Genomic DNA, 25,446 nt, shown 5'->3' with positions numbered 1-25,446 from the left:
CATTTCAATTAGGACTGCCTGGCAAAGGTACATGGAAAGAAAAGAGCTCTTCACTTGGGGGATTTCCTCGCACAATGCATACTGTATTGTGATTTATTCTAAAAGGACCAGATTAAATCAGACAAAGCAATACATTCTTATAATCCCATCACTTCAGGGGTGAAGACAAGATCATGAGTTCAAGGCCATCAGCTGCACAGTGAATACAAGATCAGCTGGGGCTACTTGAGATCTTGCCCACTTTTTTAAAAAAGGAGTATATTAGGATTCTGGGGCTCTGCTTCAACTAATTAGTTGGGTTGCATTGGGTCAGTCCCTTCCCTTCAGTAAGTCCGGGCTTATTTACATGCTGTTACTTACAATACCAGGAAGAAAATGGACTAAAGAAAAAGCCCTGCATTCGGGTCTGTCTCTACCCCACGTCACACTCACATCCATGTGTTACACTCATTCTGCACTGGCCCTTGTGAACAGCCAGGTTTCTTCCAGACACAGACTCAGTGATTTTGGAACACAGCTATCAAACATGACACAGGAGGAGATTTAATTTCCTAGAGGCTGAAGTCCCAGAGATTCAGGAGAATCTCCAAGGATTCATTCTGGCTAGCTTTCCTGTGACCAGCTCGCTCCCTCTATCAGCAGTTGGGCAGGTTTATTCAATCTAGCTCGCTCTCTATATTTGCTCTCTCTCGTTTGCTCTTCCTCTCTCTCTCTCTCTCCATTCTCTTGGTGGCATTTATCCTTTATAGTGATTGATATAGACAGTAGGCAAAAGCTTGCCAAGGGAAAAATGCAAATTACTTTCCTGTCTCTTTTCCTCCTTCACTGGGACGGTCCAGAGCCCTTCTGTCTGGTGGGGCTGAAGCTGGAAGGGTGTAGCAAAGTAGAGGCAGAGACAAAGTGATCCCCACAAAATACTATTCATTGTGTGGTTGGGAGAGCTGGCCTGCAACCTAATGACTCTATTTGTTAAGCTCTGAACTGAGCCTCACACTCTGCCAACAGGAAGATGGGTGACTCTCTGGGTGTGTAATCTGGAAGGTGCTACTGCCTTGTTAGGTTCCTCCTTCTTCCTCATGAGCAAAACCCCAAATGACCAATAGATCATATAGAAATAAGGCCAAGTGACTGGTCCTTTCTGCTGATGTCTCCTTTTTAATCAAAGCTTGGGCCATTTACCACTACCATCATGCCATGGCAGGCCAATTTTGGAGAGCCCTGCTGAATCCCACATACCAGATATGCAATGAGATGTGAAGCTCAGAGCTGGGTGGTAGATAGCTAACATAAATGAGCTGATGAAAATGTCAGTCACATCTCCACTCTCAACTTTCATGGGTGACTGACAAGTACCACCATGACCTGTAGGGGTCATGGGACCAAGATGTATCTTCCACTAAATAATTCAGAACCCTGTAAGATAACCCTAATCATGAGCTGCGGTAGCTATAACCTTAGAAATGTCTGCATCACCACGTGCCCATCATTCCAATCATCCACAGTAGACAACTGGCATAGCTCTGCCATCTTACCTGTCAATGAACCAGGAATGTACAGCCAGCCACACAGTGACTCAGCCATTGCCTCCTCTCCATCACCGTGCTTCAATCTTCCAAGTGCTTTTGGGACACATGACTCATCTTTAGTACTATCTGGGTTAGCTACAGAAGGCTATGTGTCCATTTCTCTTCAAGCCTGCTCACATTAAGAATTTCGTTGATTCCATCCATTTATGATGATAAATGTCTTTAAATAGACAAAGCACCTAAATTTAGACTTTAAGACCAGTACTGAGTTTCATATAGACAACTTTCATGTAAGTATACAAGGTACATTGATCATTTCAGTAATTTCTTTTATATCCATCACTTAGACTCAAAATTTACCAAGACTTTTGCCAGTTTTGTCCCTATGTCTGTCTCTTCCCTCTCATATGATTGTAGTATGGCATTTTACATTGTAATTTTTTTAATGTACAGATAGCAACATTAGTTTTCTTTTTTTTAAACAATGGCAAGCCATGCCCAGAAACCAACTCATTAAGCAACAATTCCATTTTCCTCTGGCCCTAGTTATGTTATTTAAATGCTATATCAACTTAAGGTTTCCAACATTAATGACACATCATTCTCTAAATATTTGATAATTTACCTCCTAATATGAGAACAGTCCTATGTAACCACAATACCGTTCTCATACTTAAGAAATTAACAACCATCTACTCTCCAGTTGCCAGGATCTTTTTAGATAAACAAAGGAATCTACACCTAAAATCAAAAGAATGAGTCACACATAGTCATTTCATAAACTATGAAATGCTGTTTAAATATGAGGCATTAATAAGCTTGTTAGATAATTTTGAACGTTTGTAGCAGTTTGAAAATTCAATTAGTGTTTATGATTTTTCCCAAGGGTTCTGCCTCCCTTGCAGCTGATGTGGTCAGAGGCTGCACTGAGGCAGAGAGACAATCCCTGTGGGTGGAAGTAATGGCCTTCATTTTAGCCCAGTCTCCTCTACCTTCACAACTGATTAACAAGAAACAAATAAATCACATAAATCTATACAAGTCTCAGCACCATTATGCCACAAAGGAATATCATGACTATAAAGCAGGTTCTCAGTAAAAGAGAGGAGCCTTAAGCCCTTGGCCATAGCCAGCAGAGGCTTTGGCAGCATTTTGTAAGGAGGGGACAGACTGCAACAGCTGACTTGACCATTAGTCTTGCAGAGTGGAAGGCTTAAGAGCTGATGTACCCAAGGCCCTCCATCCCACTTCCAGAAGAGTTCTGACCCCACCCTAAGGCAGGCTCATGGCTCTGTTAGCACAGCACAGAGCATACATCTCTCACATACTTTGTCTCTGCCTTCAGATATCTGTACAAAGCTACCCATCACTTAAGACTTCAGCTGCATGCTTTTTACCCTAGACATCCTAACAATCAATTTCTGTATGATTGCGTGGCTCAGCTTTACAGTCTAGTGAAGCCAGGCACCGAGTCAAACAATTTCTTTTTCTTTATTTATGCTGTAGCTTGTTTCAGAGAGAAGTTAAAATGAGGAGACAAACATTTAGTAAACAGCCTGGACCAGATGCTCAAAAACCGTGCTAGGTGTTGTGAGAAATGCAAGGGAGAACACATGGGTTGTTCCTGTCACCCCACCCACCTTGGTTAAGTTTACAGTTCACTTGAGGACAGTAGACTCTCAGGAAGCAACTAAGCTACAATTGTACCAGCCTGGGAACTGGGAGTCTGGGCACCAGGGTCCTATTTTCAACTCAGCTCCTAGCCAGCTGTGTGATCTTGGGAAAAATATGTCCCTTTCTGGGCTTCAATATTTTTAACAGTAACATGGAGAGATTATATATGTATATGTGTCTGTTTGAGCAGAGACAGAATACTGCTCCTGAGAATATTGATTTTCTGAGATGACAGAAGATGTGAGGAGTCAAGGGAGAGATTAATTGCTTCTTAAAACCTTTCTGTACTTTTTGACTTGTTATGATGAACATGTTGCCTTTGTGATGAAATATATCTAACATTTACAGATGTGGTTGGACTAGCTACCTTCTGGTTCAGTTCTAGCCATGGTCTGTGATTATTGGGGATTGGGACAAACATTAGAAACAGAAGGGAATGCTCCCTAGACTTCATAATCAGGGAAGGCTTCCTGGAGGAAGAGAGGCTCTAGACAGACCTTGGAAGCTGACATGCTTTACATTGGTAGAGACAAGGACAAGGCATTTTTGGCACACAGTTGGGATGAGTAATAAATTGGCAGGGACCACATAGGGAGTGGAGGGCAAAGATGAGAATAACTCTGAAGGCCCAGATGCATCCGAGGTTGGGGAGCATCTTGAGCTGGAGAGCAAGCCTAAGAGCATGAACACATTAGCTCAGCCCTCCTCTCCAGGGGGCGGTCCCTAGGCCCACCTGCAATTGGAGCAGCTGTGCAGCAGAAAGTCTAGAGGCCCCAGCCTGGTGCTCTTGGATCACGGAGTAAGCACAGCACTTGGGGATTAGCTAATCAATCTCGTAAATTCATCTCCCTTTTACTGGGATCTGTCAGGAAGCTGATTAAATGTCGTGCAAGTGGGATTTGGCTCAGATGCAAGCCGGGAGCTTGGGGCTGAAGTTTTTGAATGTTCAGCTCATGCATAAAATTCATAGTTTATCATTACCCAGACTTGCTTTTCTAGAACTATCCAGATGGGAATATTTCTATATGATAGTCCCATCCCGGGTGGGTTGGTTGCCTGGCCTCTGCCCACAATTCTCTTGGGAGTAGGTGCCCACAGCTGTCTCTGTCTACAGTGTCACCAAACCATGATCAGAACTAGCTTAGGGCACTCAGCTCTTCCCATTTCAGCGAGCCTCAATGGCATTCCCTGGAGCAAGGCCAATACCCTGTGCCTCCAGAATCCTCAAGTATACATGCTACTGCTGCCTACTCTTCTGCACCAAGCCATGGCTAGACTCCATCTGGCTGACTTTGCTCTCTACCATTAAGGCTTAGACTCAGAAGTCACCAAAAATAGGAATCCTACCATAGGAGTGTGTGTGTGTGTGTGTGTGTGTGTGTGTGTGTGTGTGTGTGTGTGTGTGTGTGTGTAGCAAGTTCTTCCTATAGCCCAAACTCTCAGCTTGATCAGATGAAATTACTTCAGTTAATGGGTACACAAGAAATGGCCAAGAGACAAAAATCAGGCAAGACTACTAACTTCTTCAGCATTTTGCTATCTGTTTCCTTTTCCTATATTTGTTCAAAAGCCAGTGGCTTCTTTCATATGCCCTAATTTGGGATCATCCAGCACTGTTCTCATTGATTAAATCTTTTCATTCTTAACTTCCCTCTTGCTGTGGTTTTGCTCCCAACTCCAGCAAGTGCAATGGAATTGGAAAGCTTGCACTCACATCTACTCTTTTCTCAGAAGAAGAGTACCAGCTACAACAACTACCATTTATTTTCTGACCACCAAAAACTACTTCCTTAAGAGTCCAGAGATCTCAAAGTGAGGATCCTGTCTGAGCCTGGCCCACTGGTGGAGAGATCGAGACACTGGCATTGGCACTGGCACATTTACTGAACATGACTAAGTGTCAGCGAGGTCATTTGCAACTGTACTGGGATGTAAGGGTTGAATGGTTTGGGTGAAAGCAGTATGTCCTTAGGGCTCACAAACTATGAGGAGATGAGTCCCATAGTAAAATTTCAGCCAACACAATTCCAGTTTCTTATCTTACTTATCATTTGACCATATGCAATTCTTCACTCTGTTGTTTGAAGCAAAAGGCAAAGAATACTGAAATAGCACGCACAAAGGAGTATTTCAAGAGACTCACTGAGTCCAGTGCATGTTTTCCATGTTGTATAAAACACCACCATTCCACCTTACAGTAGAGGATATCAAGATTCAGAAAGAGTAAGGCACTGCCTAAAGTCACCTGCTCATAGGTGGCTTCATGGTGAATGGAGACCATATGTATTATCTGCCTCCTAGAATTTACTGTTTGTTCTGCCTGCTACCACCTTTCTTGGCACTAAGGCAGATATTTAGAAAGCAAAGCCCTTATTCACCAAAGACAGAATCTATCTCACTAGACCTCCCATTCTAAGGTAAGAACAGAGACTTCATACTTTGGAAAGAATTTCATCAATGAATCAAAGTGAAAAACCCTTCATTCACTAGAAAACTGAGTGTTCTGTCCATTCTCAAATATTCTGCGCAACAGAATTTGCTTTGCCTTATAGACCAGTCTCCTTTCGGAATCTGGAAACAATAGCTAAGCTGACATTTTATTGGCTCAGGGATTCCTCTCCAACCAATGATTGCTTCCTCCTTTGGATGTTGTTGAGGAAACAGCAGAGCAGGCTCAGGCTCTGGCAGTGGGCGAAAGAGCCACAGAAAACAAAAACACATCATTCAGTTAGGGCCCCAGTTCTACCGATTTCGTGAAGACCTATATATACTAGGACATATTTCACCCCCACTCCAATGCACATTGTATGTGTCATCCATGTATGTGTAATGCATCTGCACCTCAGGAGAGAACAATGCTCCTTTCTATGAAAGAAGCCCCATAACTCTGCTACTAATAAGAACATTGACCCAAAGCTTGACAACACACACACACACACACACACACACACACACACACAAACACATATACACACACACATTTGGGGTTTTCTACCCTAGATTCAGGGCTTTTCCTGCTTATTGATGGAGGTGGGCCTGATCATTCTCTAAAGTAAGATTCTGGCATACACACTTAACTTTCTTCTTGGAGTTTTCCGTATAGGGCCTTGCTTTCCATCTGCCCTCTCTGGGCTATAGAACACAGAGCACCCACAACAACTCCTACCTGAGCTGTAATTTACTGCAGCTTTCACCCAGTTTTTTCCCCTTTCTTTACTTTCTGGTGTTTGATCTTTTACCTTCTCTTTCCTGGCACAGAGCAGGCACTTTGTAAGTGCCGTTCATTAGTAGCAATGGTGCCAAAAGGTGGCTTGCAGAGGAATTAATTGGCCTTCCTCTGTTAATCCCCAGCATCACCTGGCCTTAGGCAAGCTTCTCCCAAGGAATGTGCAACCTAAGTATAAACCATGCATGCAGAGAGAGATTTCAGACAAGCTGCATAGCCCTGCTACCAATAATATCATTGATCCCCAAGCTCTTCCTGGTGTGACAATTCTGGCAGACATTGTTTTAGTATTCCTCTCCCTTTGCTTCTTTACTAGCATCCTTAACTCTCCTCCATTCCTTGATGATTCGAATTCCTCTTCTTCCTCAATTTCTTTTGCATTTCCCCTCTCCTTAGTCTTTGTCCTTGTGCCTCTTAGTATTTCTTTGCTCTGCCCTTTTATTCTTTTCCCCCCTTCTTTCCAAGCCAAACCTCACTTCTGGAATTTTCCTTATCTAATTCTTTGCTTCAAACTCCAGGGATTCCAGGCTTTTTTTTTTCCCCTCAAAGCTTTTGTAAAAATGAAGGAGAAGATGTCCTGAGCTTTGAGACCAGAACAAGTTTTGACGAGGACAGATCCTACTTCATGATGCAGGACTTGAAATTACATGGTAACAAGAAGGGGAGCCATATCTGAATCTTTGGGAAGAAGACTATGTTCATAGAGCTTAGTATTATGAATGGGCACTCAAATAGTGACAGCGGCACTTGCTCCCAGTTCTTGGCTTCAGAAATTGGTTATGTGTCAGAAAAATTCTGTCTCTGTCTGTCTGTCTGTCTGTCTGCCTGCCTGTCTGTCTGTCTGACTCTCTTTCTCTCTCTCTCTCTCTCTCTCTCTCTCTCTCTCTCTCTCTCTCTCTCTCTCTCTGTGTGTGTGTGTGTGTGTGTGTGTTGGGGGTGAGGGTGCTATCATATGAATTAAAGCCTCTACTTCTGCCTCATGTAAGTTGAGTAGAAACTTCACTGTAGGGTTAAGTTTGTAAGACTCTTTTAAAAGGTTACAGGATCTGGACCACGAAGCCTTTCACTTTTGTTAGCTAAGCTCTATCACAGCTGTCTACCCCATGCCATTTTGAAATCATGTTGAGAGCTAATTGACTTGAGTAGAAAAGAACAAGGATAGATTTCCCACTATGATAGATCTCAGTTAGGTTCCCCACTCTGTTATTTTGGTTGTGTGTTCCTGGGCAAGAAATCTCACCTCTCTGAGCTGCATTTCCTTCTTAAATAAAGTCAAGATCATTAGGGTGCCAAGTTCCTTATACAGTAAATACTGGTAGAGACTCAGCAAAAAAGCAGAGACAGAGAGACAGAGACAGAGAGAGAAAAAGAATATGCAGATGTGTTTTCATATACACATTTATGTAAAGGTAAATTGGTAAGGCTTTTTGATATTTCTTGACTGAGGAGGGGAGATAGATGGATGGATGGATGGATGGATGGATGGATGGATGGATGGATAGACTGAGTCAGATCTGGGTATGGCTTCATTGTTTCTTTATCCCCATTAGTCTACTGGTTTGTCTCATAAGCCTGTAAGCCAGAGACTATCTTCATTTTACAGATGAGGAAATAAAGGCACTGAAAAAGAAAACAATTTACCCTATACCACAAGATCAGCAAGTGGCAGAACTATGATGCCAACATGGGCAGGATTTAAAAGTGGAAAGCAAGTGTCAGTAGGCTCTTCTGCATTGTTTTGCTTAGGGTCATACGCCCTTCCCTACTCAGTGTATTAGAATGATGGGGCCTAAACCGGAACACCCAGTCTTTCATTCTAGTTAGGGGAACTTGATGCTCCGTAAACAGTGACTGGGAATTAACAGGATGGCCAAGGCTAACTCAGCAGAAACAACATACCATCCTGTTTCAGCCCCTTTTGTGAAGCTAAAATTAACAAAAGCAGCTGCTGACACTTCATTTCTCTTACCTGTTTCTGCTGCTCCTCAGCTTCCTAAGCCTCATCTCATCTCCTGCCTCTTTCCCTGGCCACATTTAGAGGACTAGGCCTTTTGGGAAATACAAGTAATACCTCTGCATGATGAACTTGGACTAGGACCCAGGGATGGTTCCAGGACATTTCATAATCTCAATAGTTACTCTTCTTCTAGATATTACCCACCTCACATTTTCGATCCATTATGACTGGTTGAGACCCAATACCTCTGGCTACCACTAAGTCTGGTAACCAGTTATCCTGGCCTTCAATAAGACAGATTTACTCTAAATTTCTACTTCTGTGGCTGTTCTCCCCATAGCTATTTTGTTTTTTGGAAACAGAGGTTTGTTGTTGTTGTTGCCCTGGCTGTCCTGGAACTCTCTCTATAGAGCAGGCTGGCTTCAAACTCAGAGATCTGCCTGCTTCTGACTCCCAAGTGCTGGCATTAAAGACATGTGCCGCCGCCACCCAGCCTGTCCTCTGTCCCCTTTTAAGCCCCCTATCCTCACTACTTATTTTTTGTGGTAGACAGCAACTTAAGAGGACCCAAATAATTCCTACCATGTGTCATGTACACCTTTGTACATCCCATCCTAGTATGGGTGAACTGAGCCTAGAGATTCATTTGAAATGAGAATTGAAAGAACACACTTTTTATTTTGAGAGAGACTGAAGTTCTGCTATGTAGATCTGGCTGCCCTTGAACTCACAATGCAGAGCAGGCTAGCCTCAAGCTCATAGAGATCTGTCTGTTTCTGTCTCTGGATCACGAGTTTTAGGATTAAAGGCATGTACTAACACCCCTGGCAAGAACATGCTTTTGTAAGTACAACTTTGTTATTGCCACATATTCATAATACATAGTGATGGGTTTCCAGGTCTTTTTATACAACTATATTAAATAGTTTGAGCGTATGTATTCACCCTCCCTTGTCACAAACTTTTGTTCCTTAAGTCACCTGTCATTCGTTTCTACAGATAGTCTCATGTCTGCCTTCATGTCCTATAGGTATATGATTTTTTGAAAGTTTTTTATTTTTTATTTTTTGAGTGAGCATGTGCATACATGCAAATATGTGGAAATCAGAAGACAACTTTCTGGAACTGTTTCTCTCCTTATACTCCATAAATGAATGGGAATGAATCAGGGCCTTAGGCTTGGCTAAAGACCCAATATTCAGCCTTTTTATTGTGAGATAAGACCATACAATAGCTCAATTAAAATGTTTGACTCTCCAGATTGCAACTAATGAGTAGTAGGTGTTTTGGGTGTTGATGGGAGGCTAATTGAAAAGATTATTGTGGACTAGAGAGATGGCTCAGAGGTTAAAAGCACTGGATGACCTTCCAAAGGTCCTGAGTTCAATTTCCAGCAACCAAATGCTGGTTTATAACCATCTATAATGTGATCTGGTGCCCTCTTCTGGCCTGTAAGCATACATGCAGGCAGAACACTATACATAATAAATAAATCTATTAAAAAGAAAAGATTATTGGCCAGAGGTCTCATAATACTCTGTATACACTATGTCCTGATAGCTTCCTCACTTTCTAGATGATCAAACCTTACCTCAAATAATCTGAATTCACAATAACCAGCTTCTTCATTGGCTAATGATAACAAGAGGTTTTTTGAGTACTAAATAATAATCAAGTACTATTCTAAGTACTTCACAATCATTAACTTGTTTGGAAAAGGAAGCATAGAGCACTTAAATAATTTGTCCAAGTCCAGAACTAGTAATGAGCAGAGTTAGGATTTGGGCTCAAACTCATGGTGTGTTACACTAGGGGAGCACTCACGTTTTCAGCAGGAGAAGTTACAGTTACTGAGAGATACCAGGAATTCTCCTTTTCTTTCCCTCCTTGTATTTGCTTGTTCAGAAACTTACAGCAGTTTCTCCTCTGACTGCATCAAGCTCAAAGTAGTCTTCTCAATCCTTATCATAGCACAGCCCCACCTACATAGCGTTCTGTCCTCTACTATATATTCTCTAGGTGTAGTTATAACAGCCCCAATTTTCCAACTCATAAACCATTCTCTTCATTTGACTGACTGGAAAAGCCTCAATGTGTTTTGCAAAGTACTAGATATGACAGCCAAAAGGGTTGTCCAGTCAGGGCATCTAGAAAAATCCTGAAGCGATTTCCTCTTACAGTAAACATCTCAGATTTCCAGAATAGTATGAGTCCTCTAAGGGGAATGTGACCCTCACTTTCTCCAAAATGAATCCAGTGTTGCAAATGTAGTGGTTGAGGCCCTGTTTAATGTACTGTGTCCAGCCTTTACATATTTTAAGAAATTAATTTCATCATCATTATTGCCATCAATATCTGAATAGGTATTTTTTGACACATGGGCTCATATAGGTCAGGCTTGACTAGAATTTCTTGTGTAGCTGAGGCTGGACTTGAACTCCTGATCCTCCTGTATCCCAGGTGCTGGGATTACAAGTATATGCTAAAATGCATAGCTAGAGAAGCCTTTTTCATGACTGGTATAGGTGATGTACTTCCCTGTTACTTTCTATCATGGTCCTGTGTTTCTCTCCTTTTTAAAAAAGCAATTTAAATGCATTATAATAGTGATTAGTTATGTGTTTGCTTTTGTTTTTGTAGTACTGGCAACTGAGACTAAGTCCTCTTGCATGTTAGGAAAGCACTGCATCTTCAGCTATTTATTAACTTTTGTCTTATTACATTTAAAGTGTGTGTGTGTGTGTGTGTGTGTGTGTGTGTATGTGTGTGTGTGTGTGTGTGTATGCATGTGCTTTCATACAAGTCAGTTCTTTCTTTCCCCCACATGGGGCTCAAACTCAGGTCCTCAGATCAGAACTGTCTCTACTCTCTGAGCCATCTTGCTGGTTCTTGTTTAATTTTAAACATAAGCCACTATTGTATTTGTCTGTTCTAATGCCACTGTGTTCCCAATATCTAGAATAGGGCCTGGTACATAAGAAGTATTCAAGGAATATTTTTTGGTTAAGTGGGAATAAAAATCACCAGGAAGTTCATTAATTTGTACATTTCCTTTTCAGAGTAAAGCCCATACCATAGTCTGCAGTGTTCCAGGAGACCCAGTAAAGTCTGAGACTATGCTTTTCGAACCAAGTTATTGGGATGTGTTTCCTATGTCTCAGCATCTTCAGCCATGTAATCACACTACACTCCTGGCCAGGCTGCCAAGGGTTGAAAGAAACACAATGGGCATGGACTTTTCTACTGCACCACATTTGAATCTTAACCTTCTTGAAGATGTTATCAAGAGAAGCTTAAGGTGGCAAGGGAGAGCTACTGTCAAGTTTTCCATATCTAGGTAGTGGGGAATCTTTGCAGTGGAGCATGGAGAGCACGAATGAGAAGGGCATACTCTAACAGGCCAAGCTAAAGCCTATGTAAGTATGTCTGAGAAGAACTCTCAGTCCTGCAGCGGGAGGAAGCATACTGGCATCAGACATTCAAGATAACCAGGGTATTTTGAAGCTGCAAAGAAAACTTTGTGTGTCTGTCTGTGTAGGGATATGGGACTACTATTACATGCTTCAGTGTGGGAGGGGGAGAGGAAAAAACAGAAAGAAGGGGAGGGGGAACAGAAGAGAGAGGAGAGAGAGAGAGAGAGAGAGAGAGAGAGAGAGAGAGAGAGAGAGAGAGAGAAGAGAAGAGAAGAGAAGAGAAGAGAAGAGAAGAGAAGAGAAGAGAAGAGAAGAGAAGAGAAGAGAAGAGAGAACACAATGAGCCCAGGCTTTTCATATCTAAAAATAGAAGAATCTAGTGTATGGTGGGAACCCATTTCCTAACCTTAATGCAGTTAGTTAGCTGACGGAATAAACTGCCGAGCAAGGACGTTGAGTCACTAGTATTAGAGGCATTCAAATGTTGTGATCAGTACCACCAAAGCCTCCTGGCTGTTGGCAATGGTGGGTTGAGTCTTCAGAAGCCACTGTTCATATATGCGTACACATCTTTCCCCCCATATTTGCACCCTGAATAGAAAAAAATGAGGCTGTCTTATATCCTTGCAACTCGTTCATTTCACTGATGGTGAAATGGCTATTTCAGTACAGAAATTGAATTTCTTCTCCCCAGTGACAAGTCACATCTGTGATCCTGATACACCTCTGCAAAGGTCCTTTTGTCCCCCTAGACCTCCTTAGTCAAGAAACATCAAAAAGCCTTACCTTCATATATAGGCATGGTTACATATTCTCTGTATGTCTCTGTCATTGTGTCTGTCTGTCTGCCTGTCTCTGTGTGTCTCTCTTGTATGTCTCAGTCAACTTCAACAACTCTTAGCTGGACACTTTCTGCTTCATAACCTCTTGGAATGATCACCACTGTCCTTTCTGAGTGGCTTCTCCAGGACTACATTTTTTTTTTTTTTTTTTTGGAGATAGGTTGGAGATTTCTTTATCTCAAGAAGTGTTGGTGACACTTCTTCAAGTCCTGAGGATAGCCACAAAAGAGATCATTCTTGCTCAGAGGTCTCAAGAATCCAGCCCCAAGCTCTACAAAATAGGCCTTGACTTCTTTTCTTGTCTTTTCTCTCACCCTGTCCTTTCTGGCTTCTAGTTGGCAGCAGTGAACTCAGAGGTCTCCCGAGTCTCCCTGAAAAGGGAAAGGGAAAGAACAAGACCCAAATGAAATGGATCAACTAGTAGACTGAGAAATTGAAAATGTGCCAGAGGCTGGGGGAAGGAGATGGAGATCAACAGTGCGGGGAATGAAAGTGGAAAGGCCCCAGCTGAGAAGCCAATGACCACAAATGGCCCTGCAGGACCCATGCCCAGGCAAAGCCATTCTGTTTTGTTCTTCATTGTTGGCTCAGGACCAAAAGCATGACATCTATTGGGCCTGGTCGTAGAAAATTGTGAGGTAGAAGGACCTGGTCTGCAGCATCTCTTGCTTTCAACTCCTTTTTGAAACTCCTTCTCCCAGGCTTCCAAGTTTTCTCCCTGACTCATGAGCCTCATTCAACAGCTCCTTCAACAAAATTTAACACCCCTGTCTCATTTGTGCAGATTCCTGAATGCTTTGGGGGCATTTGTGTACTCAGGTATGAAACAAGAGGGTGGTGTTGTGGATGAAAGATGCATCCTCTAAAGCTGTAACTATGGTATTTTAAAGGATAAAGAGAGGATGGTGATCAGTGGACAAACACATGTTGGAAGCCTTAAGTGACATTAACAGACTTCTTTATAACAGGTCTTCTCAGAGCCTTTGATATGGCCGTGTGCACTTTGAAGCTCTAAAATGGGTATATAGCATTTCTCATACTTGTCTTAGTCAGGGATTCTATTCCTGCACAAACATCATGACCAAAAAGAACATTGGAGAGGAAAGGGTTTATTCAGCTTACACTTCCATATCACTGTTCATCACCAGAGGAAGTCAGGACTGGAACTCAAGCAGGTCAGGAAGCAGGAGCTGATGCAGAGGCCATGGAGGGATGCTGCTTAATGGCTTGCTTCCCCTGGCTTGCTCAGCCTGCTTTCTTATAGAACCCAGGACCACCAGCCCAGGGATGGCACCACCCATGATGGGCTGGGCCCTCCCTCCTTGATCATTAGTTGATCCAGTTACAGCTGAATCTCATGGAGCCATTTTCTCAACTGAGGCTCCTTTCTCTGTGATAACTCCAGCTTGTGTCAAGTTGACACATAAAACTAGCCAGTACACTTGTCCAGAGATTCTGGGTGGTAGGGGAATTAGAGCATCTTATCTGACCATCATATAACTTAGTTGAATTTTCTCAATAGTCCTTAAAACTCAAAACCTAAAACAATGCCTGCAATGGTTAGAGAAAACAGTATTTGTTACTTTGAATCAGCTATGATGCCATATGCAAGGTATTAGTTACAAAAGGACTCCAGTGATGTACCTTTGTTTTGTTACACATTATATATGATTGTCATTTACCGATTATATTCTATAGGTCTCAACTCCACTGAATATGTACCATATTCTTGTGCCATGTAAGGCACACATATGCAGAGAGAACAGAGACTTTTTTTTCATGTCAAAAGATAGTCCTTTCAAAAACATCTAAATTTTGTAACATTGTTCTTAACTAACACTAGTAGTTCCCCAAATTTCATTTTGGAAAGCTTCCTGCTTCAAAAATGGCTATATGTAAGCATAGCCTCTCCCCTGCCCTAGGTCTTCTAATATGGCTCTGTGAATTAGTCACTGATTTCCTATTGAACAGAATCAGACAAATAGAGACACGGGAGAACTTGAGGGCTGTGCTTATTCATACAGTTCCTCTGCTAGCCTACAAAGCAGCCTAACTAGATGGGACCCCACCAGGGACATATAGGAGCTCCCTTTGAAATAGCTGAGGTGCTCTTCGACTAGTAAGTGAAGTGAGTAAGGTAACTACGATTGTTTCAATCTGAAATGTCCTGCGCTTACCAGCTCTTGTGAAAAATGTGAATGCTTAGTCCCTCCCATGTGATATTCTTTTAAATGATATGGGGCTGTTAGCAGGTAGGACCTGGCAGGTGGATGGAAAAGCATTAGGAGAAGACTGGACCATGAATGACTCTGCTTGAGGGGTTAGATAGATTGCTCAGCTTTGCCCTTAAGAATGTATACTGCTTTTGTGGGGGACAGAGTGAGTTGGAATGTCAACACCCACATTGGTCTATAACTCACATGCACATGCCCACATACAGCCTCACATGTGTATGCACGGTTTAAAGCATTTAAAAATCTCTGTTTTGCAGATAGCGGTGAGAAAGTGGAGAAAGAGGAACACTCCTCCACTGTTGGTGGAGTTGTAAGCTGGTACAATCACTCTGGAAATCAGTCTGGTGGTTCCTCAGAAAATTGGACATAGTACTACTACCTGAGGACCCATCTATACCACTCTGGGACATATACCCAAAAGAGGCTCCAACATCTAATAAGGACACATGTTCTACCATGTTCATAGCAGCCTTATTTGTAATAATCAGAAGCTGGAAAGAACCCAGATGTCCTTTAACAGAGGAATGGATATAGAAATTGTAGTACATATACACAATGGAGTACTACTCAGCTATTAAAAAAATGACTTAATGAAATTTCGAGTCAAATGGGTGGAACTAGAGACTATCATCCTTAGTGAGGTAACCCAATTACAAAAGAACACACATGGTATGTACTCACTAATAAGTGGATACTAGCCCAAGAAGCTGAGAATACCCAAGAAAAAGTTCACAAAACTTTTGAAGTTCAAAGAGAAGGAAGGCCAGAAGGTGGATGTCTCGCTCCTTCTTAGAAGGGAGAACAAAACAGTCATGGGGGGAAATAATGGGACAAATAGAGGAGCAGGGATTGGAGAAAAGCAAAGACTGCCTCACCTGGGGATCCACCCCATATGCAGCCACTAAACCCATGCACTATTGCTGATGCCAAGTCGTGCTTCCAGGCAGGAATCTGATATGGATGCCTCCTCAGAGGCTCTGCCAGCACCATACTGATACAGAGGAGGATGCTTGAAGCTAAACATCAGACTGAACACAAGGTCCCCAATGAAGGAGTTAGAGAAAGGACTGGAGGAGTTGAAAGGGTCCGCAACCCCATGGAAAGAACAAAATGATCAACTAACCAAATCCACCACAGCTCCCAGGGACTAAAACACCAACCAATGAGTTCACATGGAGAGACCCATGGCTCCAGGTGCATATGTAGCCAAGGATAGCATTCTCTGGCACCAATGAGAGGAGAGGACTTTGATCCCGTGAAGGCTGGTTTTCCCAGTGTAGGGGAATGCCAAGGTGCTGAGGTGGGAGAGGAAGCACCTTCATGGAGGCAATGTGAGGGGTGGTGGTGGACGGGATTGGTGGAAAGGGGATAACAACTGAAAGGTAAATACAGAGAATATACAGTAAAAATTTCTGTTTCAGGCCAGCTGCTGTACGAGGAGTCCTTGTCACACACTCCTGCTGTAATGAGCACTACCATGCATTCGTTGCCAAGCTGGACTCAAATCCCACTGAAACCATGAGCCCGAATAAATCCTTCCTCCCTCAAAATCCTTCTTTTCACTCACATTATTTTAGTTATAGTAATGACGCAAACACAGAGATTTAATCCTGGGCAGGAATTTCTTAGTTACCTGAGAATAAAAAGAGATTTTTGTTTGCTAAACCCTGAGATCTACAAAGGGTTGATTAGGCTGCTAATCAAAACAGTCTGGCTTGTGTGCTCAGTGCTGCTCAGAGCCCCCAGAAGTACTATGTTCAGTGCTATAAAAGACCCTGAAGAGCAGCCTCACAGATTAGAGTGTTTTAAAAGACAAGGAATTAAAACACTGTCAGGTTAGTGGTTGGGACCTTTTCTAGGACATAGACCCTGTGGAGAGCTACAGCTTCTGGGATATGACACACAATGATTACTGGCAAAGTTGCACACAAAACTTTAGGAAGTCCTTGGGCCTCTAGGTTAAGCAGTTTGAATGTGGCAACATGCCTCAAAAGGAGTCATTAAGCAAACTGGGAAATTTAGCACTTGCCCACCATGAGAGGAAAAAAAAAATTAAAAGACACCCAAGACTGCAAAAAATGGGCTAGTTATACTTGGATAGTGTCTTAGTTATGGTTTCCATTGCTATAAGAGACACCATGACTAAGGCAACTCTTATAAGGAACATTTTTTTTTACTTTCAATGCAAACAATGAGGTTTATTTTCCAGCATATCAGGGTCAACCCTCAAACATACTTTTTAGGGGTACAGGTTACATCAGCAAGGTTACACTTTAAACTTATTGGCTAAGCATATTGACTTCTGTATCTATTGACTAGCAAGCATATGACATCCATTTGAGTTCTCTCTGGGGGACTATCAGTCAGGATATTCTGTGTTTTTTTTTTTTTTTTTTTTTTTTTTTTTTAAGAATGTTCCTGCTCCTCCCAAGGACTGTGGGTAGAGAATGGAATTTGGCCTAGCCTTGACAGGAGGCAGGAAGCTGGTACTTGACGTAGTTTTGACCTGAGTCAGTGGGTGTAAGGTTGGTGAAAGCCCCTAGGATCCCTCATTCTACCCCCCCTTTTTGTACAAGCTCCAATTTTGGAGCTATGCTCAGGGGTCTCTGATAACTCATATTCTTCAGGTCCTGTCCTCAGGGTCTCATAATGTTGGCATCTATTCTCTCTTTTATGAAGGCTATAAACTTGTTCAATATGCAGGGTCCAAAGGTCAACAATAGCAGAACAACTAAGGGTCCTAACAAGGTGGATATGAGGGTGGTTAGCCAAGGGGAGAAGTTAAACCAATACTTGAACCAGCCCTGATTCTGTTCTCTTTCTCTCTTCTATTTGACTAACCCTTCTCTCACCTTGGCCACCATCATAACACAATTTGTACAACCTGAATCCTCATATTTTTTCCCTTTAGCCATCATGTTGCTACTTTGCCTTTCTGAGTGAATTTGATTACTATTGGGTTATAGATAGCGTTTACGCAGAAGGTGTCTCAAAACCATTGCTTCCCCCTGTTAGGGATCCCCAGTAGTGTAATTTTTTAAAACCATGGTCAAGAAGGGACAACATTTAATTGGGGCTGACTTACAAGTTCAGAGGTTCAGTCCATTATCACCATGGCAGGAAGCATGGCAGCATCCAGGCAGACAAGGTTCTAGAGGAGCTGAGAGTATACATCTTGATCCGAAGGCAGTCAGGAGAAGACTGTACCAGGCAGCTAGGAGGAGGTTGTCAAAGCCCACACACTCATAATGACACACTTCCTCCAACAAGGCCACACCCACTTCAACAAGAAGTGCCATGCCATGTGGCAAACATATTTAAACCACCGCAGATAGTTTTAAAGTGGTTGCTGTTTTCTAAGGTTGGTGGCACATACCTCTAATCCCACCAGTCTGGAGTCTGATGAAGGATGATTGCAAGCTCAAGTCCAGCCTGGGCTACATGGCCTAAACCAGCTTAAAATAGCAGTAAAGAGGCTGCAGAGGGAAAGAGACAGAAGAGGTCACTACAAGACTGCTTTCTGCTCCACATCAAAGGTATTTTGCTAGACATGGTGACACATACATGTAGTCCCAGCATTCAGGGGTATGAGGCCAGCCTGGGCTACATAGTGACACTTGTTTTAAAACAACAATAACAACAAACCAAAGGCAAAAAATACCAAAATCTTCTAATGTCACTATATCAACAATGGAATGGGGAACCTTGGGGAGCATACAGTGCCTGCTGGTGAGATATTTGAGAGGGAAGACTAGATTAGGTGATTTCTTTGGTCTTTTCTGGCTTCCTGTTGTTGCTATTCTCTCCTGTTCACGCATGTTTCTGTTGTACCTCTGACATCCATGCTAGTTCACTGCAGGCAACTGTCATAATCCCACCCATGATCAAAGCTCAAAGGCAAGAAAGAGCTGGTCAGGAGTGGCTAGAAACTCAGGAAGGTCTGACCCCTCACTCATTTCTCCCTTAAATCATTGCGTTTCATCAGCCCCATCACCAGGGCTTTCAGGGTTTGTCTGGTGACAGCTAAGTTAATCTGATAAACTAATCTGCACTAATGGGATCATGAATGCTAATGAATTAATGCGTTACCTTCCCAAGTGACATATTTGCATTTTAACAGAGGTCTTCTGGAGATAATGCTTTAACACAGAGGACTGATTGATGTTGAAATTTGGACTGTTTGGCAGTCTAACAGAGGAGATACTTTCAGGGAGGGAAGTTTCTTTCCACCTTCCACAACAGACCATCTGCTAGAAAGAGAGAAGAAAAAAAAAAGCATATCCCTACCCTTGAGGGGTTTATAGTTTATATAGTTGGGAAATTACAATGGCTAACATTTATTGAGTTTCCACCGAAGTGCTGGCCATTTGCTAAGTGCTGAATAAATATTATCTTTGAATCCTCACAACAAAGCTCTCTGAGGTGGGGACTTTGGAGAGAGCTGGCCTCACAGAGGTTAAATAAGTTGGTACTGCATTTCATCCACTCTAAGAAAGCAGTCTGCAGCTGTAAGGAGCAACACAGTTGTTTTCTCCACCCCAGGTTTCCTTAAGAAAGGGAAAAATGCGGCCAATTAAGTGACAGGGTGCTACAGATAGTAAGACACAGCTTTCAGGAAGGTTCAGAATATGCCTTTGAAATCATGAAATACATTTCAGGAAGTAGCAAGGCCAATTCCAGAGCACACTTTCTGCCTAATGTTGTTTTTACACAGAAAATAGCAGGGGGGAATGCTCCGATACAAGAATGTAATAGCAAGTATATATTAATATTTTTAAACGGACTGAGTCTGAGGTCAATGGTTGAATATGTTGATGGGGGTTGTGAACTACAGTGAACATGGGTAGAAAGATGGGACTGGGACAACATTTACTTCCAGTAGGGGGACCAGGCTGAGCTTTATCTAGGGCTGAAGTGAGGAGTGACAGGTAGAAAATTGCTCTCAAATCAGTTTTGAGACTATGGCATATTGGCTGTATTGGCTAGAGTGAAAAAGCTAATCAGGCAAACTGTAAGATATACTTTAGTGAAATGAAGGTGGGAAAAAGAATGAACAGGCAAGCTGCGTGGTGCATGTCTTCAGTCCCAGCACCCATGAGGCAGAGGCCGGTGGATCTCCATGAGTTCAAGGCCAGTCTGGAGCACAGAGTTCAAGGACAGCCAGGATTACACAAAGAAATCCTCTGGGGGCGGGGATGAGCAGGCAGATGGTCCTGAAAGGCCAGTGGTGTAGTTGGAATATGGGCAGTGCTTTCACAGAGATCCACACATTAAAAACTTGGGTGGCTGCACCAAGTGGTCAATGGACCCTTAAGAGGTAGGGCCTTATGGGAGACTTTTATGCCCTGAAAGGGGATTATGGGACTCCTCCATCGTTTCCTGTCTCTGTCCCTTTCTGTCTCACTCCTCCATCCTGTTTCTTGGTTCATGGTTCCTTTCTGTACTCCGGGGTGTGCTGTTCTTTCAAAAGCCAAAGCAACAAAGCTACACAATCTTGGGCTAAGGTTTCCAGGACCTTAAGCCAAATAAACCTTTCCTTTTAATAAGGTAATTGCTTCAGATATTTCATTATAGTTCATGGTAAGCTGAGTGATCTGTCCAGCAAGAAAGGGTTCCAATTTAATATAATGGACACAGGAGATAATTATGGACCCGTTCTGGTTAATTCCAACACATTAGGAAAAATTCATTCTGTCCAGTAACCTTGAAACTAGGGGCATCCTAAAACGGTAAAGAAATGGATCAATAAACTTGAGAGATGGCTCAGCAGGTACAAGCACTGACTGCTCTTCCAGAGGACTTGGGTTCAATTCCCAGCAACCACACGGAAGCTCAAAAGTGTTTGGAACTCCTGTTCCAGGAGAATCAAACACCCTCACACAGACATATATACAGGCAAACACCAATGTACATGAAGTAAAATAAAAAGAAATCCCTGAAAACATATATACAAATAACACACACATGCATTTGAAAGAGAGTGAGAGTAGGGAGGGGGATATGGGAGGATTTGGGGGGAAGAAAGTGAAAGGACTGCAAATGCTGCAATTTAAATACAATCTTAAAAAGAAAAAAGAAACAGCTTCCAAATTGCAGGGCATTATGTATATTGGCTTCTCAGTCTTCTCTCAATGTCCATTGTTGTCTTATGTGGAAGAGGAAGTTTTGGTGCCATAATGGCTTCATAAAGCTTGAAAGCTTTAGTCCAGCTGCTTAAACATGGCCCCCTCTTCCTTCAGCAATGGGTAGCCCTAGAGCCTGAATAATGCATATAAAATTTTTGTTGAGGTCTTCTAATGTCTTGGAGGACACATGAATGAGAGAGAGGCTCCAGAAGAGTTTACTCCCTAGCTGGGGAGGAAAGTAAAACAGGGAAAAAAAATGAAGCATATAAGAATCTGGAGCTGGAATGTGTTCAGGTTCCAAAAGAAGAGGGATTGTGGGTACTTTGTTGTTTTTTCTATATTTGAGTCTGTTATAAGGACTAGAATAGTATAGCAGATATTAGATTTCAGCTCATTGGGTGCGGGATATGATGGAAATATTGGTCACTGCAGGCAAAGGAAACAGCAGAAACAAAACTGCAGAAGGAAGTAAGCAGGAAGTGAAGTTCACTAGGGTAGATAGAAGATAAAGAAGAGGGGAGCTTGGGCGTCAGAAATGTTAGACAATGATTTTTAAAATAACACTAATGTAAGATCATCAGTGGTTTTTATTGCTACAGCAAAATACCAGAGACTGGCTATTTGCTAAATAAAAGACGGTTATTTAGTTCATAGCTCGGTAAGTTCAAGTGCCTATATCTGGTGATAGATTTCTTGCTAGCCAAAATATGAGCTAATACAGTATATTACATGGCAAGAGACGAGGTGTGTGTGTGTGTGTGTGTGTGTGTGTGTGCTCGAGAGTGCATGAGTGCACGTCTTCCTCTTCCCTCTCCTCCCTTGCTTTATCCTCATTAAGTCATCAGTGTTTATTCACTCAGGTGCCACACTGATGACCTTACTAAATCCTAATCAATGTCTAAAAAAAAAAATGCCCCACTTCTAAACACCATAGTCACATTGTGTCCTCACAATGGAGATGAATACCTGAGAATGGGGACTGATTAAGTTTCAATACATAGGCCCTTTGGATGGGTGGCAGGGCACACTCAAACCATATCCAAATCCAAGCAAACTCTGAATCCTAGCTGTTGTAGAAGGCAGGCTGTGGATCCCAGAGAGTGAAAGCCCATTTTTTAAATATAGTACACAAAAGGCACTGTACAGGCTTTGGAGCTGGAGTATGATGGTGAAAGATACCTTTAGGAGATCTTTTGGGGCAGCAGCACTGGAATACAGGCATGGGGTTTAGGGAGATGGGTGCAGAGGAATTATTTAGGAGGATGATGTAGCAATCTATCTGTAAGCTTATGAGAGATTGGCGAGGGTAATGGTAGTAGTAGTGCCTAAGAAAGGATAAATACATGGGACACCCATGGGAAAGTGCTAGTGTATGTCTGACTAAGAAAGCAGGGATGAATCCAAGGCTTAACTCTTGGGCTATTGGAAAGTGATGGTGAAGGGAAAGGCTGGAAAAGAGATGCTGAATTTGGTATTAGCTGTGGTAAATTTAAAATGCTGATAAGGACCAGCAGGAAAGCTCTGTAGGTAAATGTATTTTCCATCAAGCCTGGTGGCCTGGGTTTGAGCCCTAAAATCCACATGATGGAACGAGAGAACCAACTCTTGCAAGTTGTCTTCTAACATGGACATGGGTGCCATGACGCACACACCCCTATAAATAAATAAATAAATAAATAAATAAATAAATAAATAAATAAATAAATGTATATTTGCACATATATCCTAAAGTGTATGTATGTGTGTATGTGTGTGTGTATGTGTGTGTGTATGTGTGTGTGCACACATGTAATAATGGAATGGAACTGGGGCCTGGGTCAGAGGTTAGATTAGCTCATTTCCAGCAATCATCTAGAACTTTGAACCAAGACAAGCTATGTGTAGAATCCCATAATGGGCAAGGGCAGAGAAAGGAAAATAGTAGATCTAACTGCCAGTTTTGATCTGGACTTTGTGGATGACAGCCTCTAAAGTGTGCAGAGGCAGCAGGCTGGTGGGTCTGGTTTTCGCCTCCTTTATCTCTGTCAGTGAGTGATTTCCGATTTCTGTACATATTAGAAAGATTACAGCTGAACTGTAGGCAACGAGATGAATCCGGAGCATTTGCTTTATTAATCATACCTGAATTGTCTGATTTCACTGATGGTGGCAACAGATTCAGCATCACAGATGACACCCTTGCCAACCACGTGACATGGCAAGTTATCTGAACCCAACTTACAACAGCAAAATGCAGACTTCTGGCCATGTGCATGCAGGGTTAGAGACAAGTCTCATTTCAAATTCGACTTCAGTTTCCCCCGTGTTAATGGCTAAGCATCTGAAACTAGCTTGCTTGGGTCCAGCCGAGAAACAGAGTGATAAGCAGAACAATTATTGTAATATAGATTAATATATAGTATGCTGTGATATGTATATTACAAAGGGAGCCAAACCATGAGAACGTTTTTTTTCAAATTGGAGACACCTTCACGTTGATGCGGTTGAATCTTAAGCCCGTGGTTGCCACCGTTCCCCTTTATTTAATCAGCTTCCAGTGTGTTTTTCCATGAGAAAGGTAATAAATATGATAACCACCCTAGTCAGCGACTTGTAGTCTCTCTTCCCAGTCCCTCACCTGCATAAGCATTTTTCAATCTGGACACCTGCCCACTCCTCAGCCACCCTCCTCCCACCCACCCCCAAACCTCGAATCAGCAACCAAAACACTGAACAGAAACCTTCAGCAGGGAAGTGATGGCGGCCGCTGGTTGACAGACTCTGCAGTGCATGTGTGTGTATACGCGCACATTCCTGCGTGTGCGTGCATGTGCTCATCCACCAGTCTAGCCATCTGCTCCTCTGTTTCCCCAGTGGGTTTGTATAAAAATCAAAGACAGGCCTGTTTGGCTGGGTGGTCCTGCCTCCGAAATAGAGTTCCCTTGGAGGTTAGGAACCTACAGACGGGGCAGACCTGCTCCCCTTATTCATCTTTATAAGGTACAATAACCTTTTACAAGAAGAGCCAGACAAAGAGGGCTAAAAATCTCACACAATGCACCTTGTACTTTTTACAATGCAAAGAAAGCTAGGGGACTTGGCACAGGAAACTGGCCAAAGTTGACATTCAGCAGGTTGGACAGGCAGGAGAAGAGTGGCAGGGGGGGGGGGGACGAAAGAGCCGGCAGAGGCTTTCTCACATCACACACTCTCTCACCTACCTGTGGACGCCTCACTTAGCTCACCACACCAGCTGGAAAACACCAGGGCTCCAGCTGGCATCAAAGTGCTGTGGCAGCTCTTGTCACACACAAGCACAGGTGTGACCTCCACTGGGACCATTCCCAAGCGCTCAGAGGAGTTTCCAAACTGATTCCACCCAGAAGTTGAACCATGTATCCTTACTCCCAACAGCTCTCAGAGGTCCTAGGCTTGAGACAGAGCAGACTCTGTGTAGACTCCGGCCCCCAACCTCTTTGTTGAGGACAAAGTGCTCAGCACCTCAGCTCAGCAGCTATCTTTATATGATTCTGCAGCCAAATTCTTCACGGCTCACTTTCTAGGTCTTAACCATGAAGGATTCTCTGCAACTCTTTTCTTGCCATGATCAACCAAGCTATCCTTTTGCCGTCTGAACTCTCATGGCATTCTGGCCCATGCAGAGCCTAATGGTGGCCAACACTCAGGCTAAGAAGAAATAAGTGAGGTGAAACCAAGTGTCAGCGGTTTACTTGCCACACCAATGTTTTATATCCCCTTTGAATCTGGTGCTCTCATTTGGATTGCCATGACATCTAACAAGTCCCCCTCCCATTGATTCTCCACGTTCAAACTCCTCTTTCCGACATCAAAAGCCCTTCCAAATCTGGGGACCCTTTCCAGAGCCAAGTATTGCAGACTCGGGGCCTCTCCAGTCCCAGCCTTTCTTCTAAATAGAGTTCCTTTAACCCTTCTTTGATTCCCCTGATGTTCCCACCTCAGCCTCTTCCCTGCATTTTCCCCTTGAAAGCCTGCTTTTCTCCTAGTCAGGCATCCAAGTCTTAAATGTTATGTAAAAGCTAACTCAAGTTCAACCTCTTTGGGAAAACCTTCTACTTCTGTTCTAGCCCAGACTCTCATTTTCTCTAAACCATGAACCCCTATAGCATTTCCTCTTTAGAGTAAATAATGTGACATCTAACTGTTTTCCATCCCATATTATTCATAGATGCTTCCTCAGAGTAAGAATTCTTTTCCTGTTAAATTATGAATTCCTATAAAGCAAGATCTTCGCTTTTCCCTCTTAACCAACACATAGGGCTAGACCCAGGAGTCCATCATCAATTTCTGTTGCCCTGCCTTGCCTCCAAATAAAGGGAAGAAAATATAAATGAAGATCCTCTAAAGACCTCTGCTTCCCCTCTCCTTCCTAAAAGGTATTCATACAGCAGAGCGGCAGAAGCTTCCAGAGAGGCCTCAGCAGCCAATCTA

Source organism: Micromys minutus, assembly GCF_963924665.1.
Source record: "Micromys minutus genome assembly, chromosome: X".
Classification (NCBI taxonomy): domain Eukaryota; kingdom Metazoa; phylum Chordata; class Mammalia; order Rodentia; family Muridae; genus Micromys; species Micromys minutus.
The sequence above is the reverse complement of the archived record's forward strand: the minus strand, read 5'-3'. Positions refer to the sequence as shown.